At 26.2% G+C, this 11,743-nt stretch overlaps 2 long non-coding RNA genes across 2 annotated transcripts; one reads left to right on the forward strand and one right to left on the reverse strand.

The window, feature by feature from the left end:
- Nucleotides 1-2,383: 2,383 nt before the first annotated feature.
- On the reverse strand, nucleotides 2,384-6,067 carry LOC126265879 (uncharacterized). Its single transcript, XR_007548361.1, has 3 exons — nucleotides 5,963-6,067; nucleotides 5,676-5,901; nucleotides 2,384-2,569 (listed from the first exon to the last, which is right to left on the reverse strand). It is a non-coding gene; the product is annotated as an uncharacterized LOC126265879 (long non-coding RNA).
- A 1,621-nt stretch (nucleotides 6,068-7,688) lies between these two features.
- On the forward strand, nucleotides 7,689-11,407 carry LOC126265885 (uncharacterized). The gene is made up of 4 exons (XR_007548367.1): nucleotides 7,689-7,776; nucleotides 7,828-7,940; nucleotides 8,844-8,969; nucleotides 10,781-11,407. It is a non-coding gene; the product is annotated as an uncharacterized LOC126265885 (long non-coding RNA).
- The last annotated feature ends 336 nt before the right edge of the window (nucleotides 11,408-11,743 follow it).

Genomic DNA, 11,743 nt, shown 5'->3' on the forward strand with positions numbered 1-11,743 from the left:
GTTGGTCACAAAAGCTTACACGGGTTAGCAACTGAACTAAAATGAAGTCTTCAAAAACAAAGACTGAGAAGTAATTACCTCAGTGCACTATTTAGTAGTTTGCTGTGATAAATCAAAAAGGGTTCGCCTCCAATGCGGACGTTGATGATTAGTTAGTTGCGTGACGTGTGCCCAATTATTTGACAGTTAGTAACGAGAAGAAGCCCGGTACGTCGGGTATCCGACTCCAAAGTGCCCTCAAGAAACTCGAGACAGATGTAGCAATGATATGTATTTTATGTGAAGACCAATAAAGTTTATTTTAGTTTAGTTTAGGATATCGGATTGATAACAGGCCGCTGTATATCTCTTTTGCGGAAAGAAAAGAGGACAAAGTATAGCAGTACCAAATGCCGCTCCAGATGCAGCATCAGACACCAACACGAGTGCAACTACACATGGGACCTCAGAAGTCATCTGTGATGAAGCCATCTCATAACAATAATGAATTCCAGAATTTTAAATCATAAATAAAAGTATTAACAACATGCTTAGTATGTACATAAAGAATTTTGATGAAAATAAACAAAAACGTCTAGAGTTTGCGGAATTGTATTCGGTTTGATGAAAACCACATCTTACCGAGTAATCGTTCCGGAAGAATATCCGTAAATCTTTGGGGGTGGATGAGTCCTAATACCTTCCTATATATGGAAAACTGCCATAATTATCCTAGTATTAAAAAAAGGTGAATGGATTGGTTCTGAAATTGAAAATATACTCAAAAAAATCCATCAAGCTGGATTGGATGGTTAAGAAGTTATTAAGTTATTATTTATTAGTTTATTAATTATATTATTTATTAGGTATATTATCTGCAAATTGGATAAAATAAATAAAATGAATAAAGTCCCAGAACATGAACCTGCTGTGAATACTCTAAATTATCGCTTGTAACCGGAATATTGCGTACTCTGGTTGCCTACCCCAGCCGAAAATGTTGAACCGCCACATCACGGAAAGGAGACTGAAGAAGATCAACAGTCAGCTTGTGTTCAACTTCGTTGAGTGATTCACATGTTGAATCTTTGGTATTTTCTTGTAATAAATGCCAATCAGTTAATATTGTGTTACTTTAAATTTCTGTACCATAAAATGAAAATAAAGGTATAAGGAATTAGATGATGTATATCTTATAATGCAACTTTTGATGAATTTTAAACAACTTATTTGTAGGCAACTGAAAGTGAAGTAAAGTGGGAGTTGTTAACATAAAACAAAACGAAAACTTCATGGTTCTACTATATTACAAGCTCTGAAGCCACCTTAGAGTCAAGTTGTGTAGAATTGACAGAATGTGATCCAGATGTGGGAAATGCTGATGCACAAGCTTGGATGTCGATGCTGATATGTACATTATGGACAAATCTATGAACGGTGCTCCCCTGATAATATAAAGTAAGCTTTGAAGAGTTAAGATTCTTCTTGGTTGTAGAAGGCTAAACCAAAAGACGTCTAATGCCTTTCAACATTTGCAGTCTGCCAAATGATGTCGATGTGGTTAAATCTAATCAATTAAGAGATTGCAATGCAGTTCTTGCTCACATTACGTCGTTCGAACCTGGAATTCGTCGTCTTGCATTTACTTCCGACGTTAATACAAAGGTACAGTGCAACAAGAAAAGGAAGTTTTTTCCTACATGAAAAAGAAATCGATGAAGAACGAATTCGATAACAGTCCTAATAAGATGTCTAACAAATAACGGCTTTAATAAGGGTGGAAAATTGGATCACAAATCGGCCAAATGTCGGGGCTCAAAGCATGATGAAAACGAGATGTCGGGACCCTGTTCTTCGAGAGGATTTCCAACGTTCAAGGGACCAAATTCGACGAAGCCATGGATTGTCTGTATTAAGTGTGGACGACAGGGACACTTTGTATCACGCTGTACCGTACTAAACTTCAGCCATTCAGTAGTGTTGTTCGGGACAATAAAATAAAGCAGAAAAAGGTGTTAAAGAAGAAAATTTGTGTAATTGGAAGTGAAAATGTTTTTAATACCGCCCATAAACAAAAATGTAAGAAATAGCTATTTTAAAATCATTTACCACTAATGCAATTAAATCAAGTTATTTTCAGTTTAAGACAAGATAAAGGACTGGTAATAATAGACACATCCTAGCCAACTAATCACCTCGTTTTTGGTGGATACACGAAATAATTGTCAAATTTACAACCCTAATGTTTGTCGAGCAGCAGGTTATAAACCTTATTTTTGACAACCCCAAATTATATACCTATATATACCCAAAAATATATAAATTTTAATAGAAATTTAACAGAAGTAATAATTTATGCTTGTTACTTAAAATATTACCTATTTTAAGAAACATATGGAACATGATTTCTTATTATTTTAAATATTAGTTGAGGTGCGAAATTTTCAATATCTGGTTCATAAATACTGATATATTCTTCAGGTCACTGGTTGTTCTTAGTATTTCTTCAATTAAAACAATGTATAGACTTCACACCTTAATCTTCTTGTGACAATGGCCCATTAAATTCCGGAGCAGCCTGTTGTAATACCTAAAATATAAAAATTATAAATGAAATTGTTATAAATATATATTATTATAGATGAATAATCTTTCTTTTAGATGTGGTTCTTTAACTGAAAATATTTTAAATTATAATTACACTTGTACTACACAAAATACTTATAAATGTTCTTCATAGTTGAAAACCTATTTTTGTTACAATTAAAAATAAATAAATATACAATTAAAATAAATAAAATAACTTACGAGAAAATATTTATCTAATAATACACAGCTGAGATTATAGCAAACCTTAATCGATAAGAAATTAAGAATGATATAAAAAGAAGTTCCATGTAGTCTACTACTGTGTATATAATTTCTCAAATTTCATCTAAGAAATGTCTTTCATTTGTTTCTTCAAACATGCTTGAAAAGTATTTTATTTTTTTCTTTTTAATGTATAAATATAAATATTTTTATATAAAATTCAATGTCTAACAAATTATTGAAAATTCATTCATTCTACCTCATTTAAGTTAGAAAATTTTGAACAAACAATTATAATTAAAATATGTTTATTATTGCAAATGTTTTTACAATCCAGGATAAATTTTATTACGTTATCAAAATTTAATTCATTTGTCATGAAAAAACTATAACATTCTGAGAATCTCCTTTACTTCATCGTCCACGACTGAAATAAAAAATAATGATGTATATATGGAAATTAATAAAGGAAAATACAATTGGTCTTTTTAATTTCAAAAATATGTATTTTTCTTTAATAAATAATTTTTTCAAATAACCATAACTGGTTGGATCAGTACAAAATTTGATTGTATTTTCATAAACATTTAAATAAGAATTGTCAATTTGGAACCCCACATTTTACTTCATCATTAATAGAAAACGTTGACCCAATAAGTTCAACATATTTAATAATAATTTTAAATTGTATTAATAGCTAAAAATATTATGATATATTAAGGTGAAACACTTATTTACTAAAAATAAAAATTCATTATTTTCAAAACGTTGTTGGACATAATTTATAAAAGTTTGTTCAAAACATTAGTGAATGTGTTAATTATTTAACCTTAGAAGCAATTGACAAAGAGTACTGATTATAAAATATTTTCAACATTTCTTCTAAAAATAATTAATAATAAAAACATTTCCATCTTAATTAATTGGTTTCCAGTAAATTATATTGGTGGTATCGTTTCATGGTATTTTATAGGGTTTACATATACGTATGTAATATTTTTAGTCACAATACTTACTTTCAACTAATCTTTGAAATAAATAGATAATTAAATGAATTTTCAGCAGGACTCGTTAATTTTATATTTATGGAACATTGACTTTGATTAACAAAATATTTATGATTATATTTTATCAAATCACCATAATAATAAATCTACGTTTCACATCATTAAAATTCAATAATATGGATCAAATTAATTTAAGTTTAATTTTAATTTTGTTACTAAATTAAACTGTTTATTAATTAAAATATGATAAAATATATATCCTAAATATTGTTCCAATATACATTTATGTGAATAGCAAAGTATCTGTTAAATTGAGCTTTGGTTTAATTTCTCGTTCATTCATATTCGGTTGGTTCCCCCTTATCTAAATAGAAATAGAAAAGTTCATAAATACTCATATTCATATATCATAATTAGTTAAATATTACAATTAAAAATTGTTTTCAATATAATAATTGGAAATCTATATAAATATTTAATTAAATGAATTTTTAGTAAATATTTATTAATTTTATGTATATATTTTATGAATCTTCCATAGCTACATTATCCACTCTAAAATCAACTAAATATAATGTTTACATAAATTTAACACACCATTGTAATATATTGATAACCTATCCTACTTTTAGTAAAAAAATATTTCAATATTAATATTCTATATTTTTAAAAATTAAATTTGAAAAATTGTTAAAATTTGATTAAATTTTGTTGGTGTTAAATGAAATATTTTGGGATAAATTTAAAAATATATTATTTAACTAAAATAAATATAAATCTACACATGTCAGACTACTAGCGAGTTCCTATTAATGTAAAAAAAACAATTTTTAATAATATATAATATAAAAATTAAATCCACCCATATTATATTAAAATATGTATATTAAAATATATATTTGTGTTGTTGGTTTATCAGACAATAAAATAAAGGTTTGTACAGACTGAACAATGACTAAATCTAATTTACGGCAGCTTACTGTACTTAAAATGAGATAAAAAATAAGTATAATAATATATATAAACAAGTTATACTAAATTAAAATAATGAATTTGTTTAAAACTATTTTGTTCCACTACTAAAATCAACTAAATAATGTTTACACAAATTTAACACACCATTGTAATATATTGATAACTTTTAGTAAAGCAACACTTCAATATTAATATTCTATATTTTTAAAAATTAAATTTGAAAAATTGTTAAAATTTGATTAAATTTTGTCGGTGTTAAATGAGATACTTTTGGGATACATTTAATAATATATTATTTGACAAAAATAAATATAAATCTTTTCATGTCGGACCACTACCGAGTTCCTTTCAATGTAGAAAAGACAATTTTTAATACAATACAATACAAAAATTAAATCCACCCATATTATATTAAAATATGTATATTAAAGTATACATTTGTGTTGTTGGTTCTCAGATAATAAAATTAAGGTTTATACAGACTGAATAGTGATTAAATCTAATCTATTGCAGCTTACAGTACATAAAATGAGATAAAAAAATAAGTATAATAAAATATATAAACAAGTTATACTAAATTAAAATAATGAATTTGTTTAAAACTAATTTGTAACTTAATTAGTAACTCATGACAATGAAATTAACAATTAACATACCATCAGCACACCAAAATGAACATAAAATTAGTACAGATACCTAAATGTATTTGTTTATAAAGTTATGTTTGTTAAATATTCAAATATTATTATTACAAACTTTTAAATTAAGTGCCATTAATTAAACAAAATATTATTTATTATTTTTTAATTTTGTTTTTTTATTTAAAATTAAATGCTTGAAATGTATAATAAAGATCATACGAAGTACTTTTTCATCATAATCAAATAAAAAATGGGTACTAACCTTCAATAATCCACTTTGCAACTTGCATAAATTGCAAGAACAGTATTAAGACATCGCTTCTAGAAATTATTTTTCAAAACCTCCAGCTTGACGGATATATCTTTACTAATCCCTCCGTATTCTTAATTAAGGGCACCAGGAGATCTTCAGATGGGGTCGGTTCGATGAAAACGCGAGCCTCAGTCACTAAAGTGGCACGTGGTCCTTGATTTTCCTTAGTTTCAAACTACAATGCATAAATTAAAATAAAAACAGAAAAATACACAAACGGGAACATTCACCCTTACCTGGACAAGTCTAGAACACAGTACACAATCATTATCACAGGGGATGATGAAGTAAATCCTGGATAATTAACAAGTTCTCCCGACTATCCTCGTTGTTGTTCCGTGAGCGATTGACACAACCAATATATACTGTGCGGTACACCAGTTACAGTATAATATACGGGAAGGTACTACAAGTAATAAACATCGTTTCACTACATGTGCTGCCAGTTTTACTTTTCAGTCTTCTTTATTGTGATAAGGTGAGAGATTTATGTTCCTCGCCCATAATATGACTGTCATAATTAGAATTTCCATACTCCGGATTTTTCCGGACATGTTTAGGTTTTAAGGGTGTCCCGGAAAGTCTGGTCGGAATTAAAAAAAAATATCTAGGAAACCTGGAGTACGTAAAAATAAGGGAATCCAAATAAAATTAGTTTTTTTCCAACAATAGAAACAATTCTTAGAATGATTGAACCTTTAAAACCTTCTTTTTATTGGACTTTAATTCCCTCTTTACATTATGTTAAATTTGCTTTTTAAAAATTATTTTTCGAAAGTGTACTTATACTTTCTAGATTCATTAATATCATTTTTTATATCAGAATATTCAGCGTATCTATTGCCTTGATAGTTCGGTTGTTGAAACAAAGCTAATCCTTGAAAATGTCAACAGGTTAAACAGTAAATTTTGCAATGTATAAGCATTGACAGTTTTTCAGAACTGCTAAAAATATGTGAATTTTTTTTTGCTATTACACAATATGTAAATGTTGATCGAATATTTTCTTTAATTGAACATTTTCCTATATGAGGATTAAATTGAGATATCAGATATTAGAAACATATCACTAAATTTAGAGTTTTATTGCCAAAGAACTCAGACCCTCTTTTTTACCACGGAGAAATTTATATTTAGATATTTTTATATTATATATACTTAACATACTTTTTTGAAGATTTACTACTATTTTATATAAAAATTATCACATCAGCCGTTTTTATATCAAAATTTAGTTGTAAATTTATCTTCATTCAATTTCATTTTAATATATTTTAAAATGGTTTAATAATTTAATTATTTCAATATATTTAAGAAGTGCTTTGTTAATAATTTTTAGTTTTTTGTAAAATGAATGGATTTTAGCAACAAATTTTGACTGTTAGAATATATTCTTTTATAATCGATTTATCTATTTTTAATCAACATTATTGGATTATCTGGTTATTTTGTAAATTACAATTGTTTAAAATTGTTATGTATGTCTTTGTTATAAAGTTACTTAGGACAAATGAGAAACTAAACTGACATGAAAATTTACGAAAAAAGAAAATGGAAATAATCAGAAATACAAATATAAAAGGTCAGTTTCACATTTACTATTAACTTATTTTGTCGATTAAAGTCAGTATTTCAAATTTTGACTGTTCAAAATTATTATACACCTATAAATATGTATAATGAGCAATTATTTTTAGTCATTTAAATAATATCATTCACATCACAAGTCACCTTTTTGAATTAAATATCGTCATTATTGACAAATATACAATATTTTCCATTCACAATAGGTTACTATATAAATTATCTTATATTTTTCAACATAACTGTTATATAAATTCCAAAATTTAAATAAACTTTAAAAAGTGGTTAAAATTATATTATTAGCAATATTCTGGTCCATGCAGTTTGCAACCCACAACTCTTCGATGTCACATGGGTGGTGTGTTCATCAGTAGAAACATAAAATGGCGGTTTGTGTTGATCGGTTATTCTTTGCTCGGTTATTTATAATAAATCCTTTATATAAACTATAATAGTGCTTTGAATGGTATAACAATATTAATATATTAAATAAATAAAACTGATTTTTTGTTTTTAGCATTGTCGCAAGAAACCAACAAGTTTCTTCACTAAATTGTAAGTTTTTTTAGAATAAATAAAAAATTAAACCAAGGAAGGAAATGAAACGAATCAGAAATGTAACTAATAAAGGTTTGTTTCACATTTATTATAAATTAATTTTGCATATTATCATATCGATGGTGTGTTTTTAAAAGTACAATTACAACCTAAATTTATAGGTTAACGTTTGTTGGAATTATTTCCCGATGTTTCGTTAGAACGAGTGGCTAGCATCTTCGGAGATCTAATTTGGTTTGTGTAAAAATTTTTGTTAACATACAATTCAAAAATACATACACAATTGCTTGCTTCAACAATTGGATATCATAACAGAATGATTAAGGAAACAATTAAAATTCATAAACAGAGAAACAACTTCAATAGAAAAGAAGAAACATTGAAACTTGATAAAATATGGACACCAGTATTCAAAAAGGGTAAAATTGCTAAGCAGACAAGAATGGCCAACAAAGAAAATAAAATTTCTTGAATAACAAAATTTGTCATCAAACCTCTGAAAATACTAGCCACTCATCCTTGCAAAATGTCAGGAAATAATTACAACAAATATGGACCTACAAACCAAGACAAATATAGATATAGAAATGACCACAAAACTTTTAACTTTTGCAATTACAACTGTTCAGTTTTATATGTAAAAATATAATTATTCATTAATATGTGGATAATAAATGGATAAATGAATGTTGGACACATAGTCTAATAAGTTTTAAATTTTGTTTTATCATACTAATGGTTATCTTATATTGTTGAAAATTGTTGTGCATATGTTTGGTATAAATATTTATGCTTTATCACAAGTTATCTACAAGGTGTCTCTTCAGTTTTAAGTATTGTCACAATGGATATCAATCTAAAATATTCTTCATTCACAATGAGTTAGTATATAAATTATATTATATATTCTTTAACTTAACCATTATATAAAATTATTTTAATAAATTGGATAACTAATATGGATTTTGTTTTTAGCATTTAATGAAGAAATTAAAATCCTTTCCACCACAGTTGTAAGTTCCTTAGGACAGATGAGATTAAACTGGCATGAAATTTTATGAAGAAAGAAAATGAAATGAATTAGAAACGTAAATATAAAAGGTTAGTTTCACATTTACTATAAATTAATTTTGTATATTATCATACTGAATGTGTTGATCTACTATTTTATTGTAAAAATAAAAAGTTTCATTAATATATGGTCTAATACATTTTAATTTTTAAATTATACTAAAGCTTATCCTACAAATTTTAACTGTTGAAAATTCTTGTGCATCTGTAGCATAAATATGTATGTGGGGTAATTAGTTTTGGTTATTTAAATAAGATTAGTTATCACAAGTTACCTTCAAAACATCTTTTTAGTATTAAATTTTGTCACAATTGACTAAGGAACTAAAAAGTTCTCCACCAAGTTTTTCAGAACAAATGAATAATTAAACTGACATAAAATGTTATGAAAGAAGAAAATGAAGTATTTCCAGATTAAATAGAGGAGAATTTATTTTGGAGGTCAATTTTTTTAAAACGTTAATTGCCGCAAACCACATTTTGATATCCTTTTCTAGACTTCTTATTTATTTCAAATAGAATAATTAAATTTAAAATTTTTCTAAAAAGTTCTTTCAGTTTTTAGATTAAAATTGTCATAGTAACCAATCTAATTTTATTTATATTTTTGAAGTAATTTGATTATTTGCTTTAGTGATTTTTGTCTTAAAATTGTAAAATTTCCAATTTGTTTAGTGTTATTTGCCAAATTTGATGAATGAATTTAATTAAAATTTTCTTACTAAATTTCAAATTTTTATGCTTTTTAACAAAATTAAATATATTTTTCAATTTTTTTTTACTGATTTTTGGCTTAAAATTGTAATATTGCAAAATAAAATTTGTCTTATTTTAAACATTATTCAATGAAATTTAATGATTTTTTTATATGTTTAATTGGTTTTGTTTCATTTTTTTACTTAATGTTTTTAATGTATTTAAACATTTTCAAGTATGTAGTATTAAATTGTCTGTAGCTAAGATATAGCTGGCAAATTATGATTTTTATCTTTAAACGTAAACGTGCTTTCATCTTCTTCCTATCCCTTCTTATTAATTAAAAAATAATGGAATATGACTAAATTGATATTTTTGTCTTTAAAACATTTTTATCAATTGTACATTTATTTAAAAAGTTATATTAATCATTTTCTATGAATTGTCAAGTTGAGTCAGTTACAAAAATATTAAATATCACTTCTAAATTAATATTTTCTTTCTTTATCTTTAAATGTTTCTTTATTCTTTTTTTTTAATATTACTATTAATTATAATAAAATTAGGAATACACTAATTTTAGATTATGAAAATACATCTTGCTACGAAAATATTTCATTGCGACATTAAACCACCTACCAGTAGTAATCCCCATGACTTTCCAATAGGTTGTGTAGAATTGTAATACACCATTTAGAAGGTCTTTTTATTTTCTCTTGTCAAAATTAGTATTGAAAATATAATTAAAATTAATCATCTTAAAATATAATATATTACACTCGGTTACCAAGAACTAAATTGTAATGTTTTTAGTGTGTTGTATTATAATTATATTTTTTATGTTTTTGTGTAATTTTTATTATTTTATTTTTAATATTAATTTTTATTAAACCATTTATGTATTGAAAATTAAGATATTCTCTACAATCCCCACTTCCTCTTTAAACATTTAAGAGTCATATTTATAATTGAAGAGGGTTTGTCATGGCGTTGACGTTTCAGGTTGTAATTGACCCCTGTTACTTGACTATCTACCCTAAAACGTTTATTAATTACTTTTTGAAGATAATTAGTAAATTGAAATATTGTATATATTAAGTATATAGTTATAATATTTTCTAACGTTTGTGGTCTTTTTGTTTTAGGCATCAGGATCACTTATCCGGAAACCACTCGTCGAGTCTTGTTTTCTTCAGCCAGTAGAACCAATTGATTGAATCAATCAACTAGCACACCACAATAATTGAAAAGTTGCTTAGAATCGTTTTGCCCGAGTTGTGGACTTTCATAAGTAATTTTATGTTTTTAGTATGCAATTTGTCACAGTGTAATTTATTCCTTCAATAGTATATACTCACTTGTGTACTTGTTTAATTGTCCCAACTAAGGTTTATAACCTACTGCTCCTTAAACATTGGAGTTGATGAATTGACAATTCAAACATGTATCTAAAGGCTTAATTACCCATTACAGTTTTTATGTAGTTCATGAGGCTTAATTATCTCTTATGCGTCAATTGGAATAAAGACATTTTCTTTTTACCTTATCGAGGGGTCAGAAGGTCATTTTAATGTGTTTGTGATTTAACATATGACACTGGACAGTCATCTCATTTAGTTGTGTTGAGTAATTTTACCTAATTTTTATCCTCGATGGATTATAAATCCTATTTACTATCTGTCCATGAGGATTTTCCTTAATTTTTCATTCTTTCATACTAAAGTTATGATTGTAAAAAAGTAACTGGTGTTTATAATAATTAATGTCTCCTTCAAAGAATTTTTCAAAATATTTTTCACTAATAACGATATCATTTTTTTATTTCCTTTCTAATTATTAAATAAATCAAATTATTTTGAAAGTATTTTATGGCTAGGAGGGATTCTTTGTCATTTGTATTATGATAATATCACCCAAATTTACTGTGATTAATCCTCTAAATTTATGTGAGTAATAACAAGAATTATTATTCATTAGCTGTTGAAATTTTGGGTGGTGTAGATTTATCATTTTACCAAGCACTGTGCTTAAGGTTGATCCTTTTCAGATTTTTATGCGAATAGTCGTAAAAATATCGCACTTCCAATTGTGGACAGTGAATCATTTTT

The sequence above is a fragment of the Aethina tumida genome, chromosome 6, assembly GCF_024364675.1.
Source record: "Aethina tumida isolate Nest 87 chromosome 6, icAetTumi1.1, whole genome shotgun sequence".
Classification (NCBI taxonomy): domain Eukaryota; kingdom Metazoa; phylum Arthropoda; class Insecta; order Coleoptera; family Nitidulidae; genus Aethina; species Aethina tumida.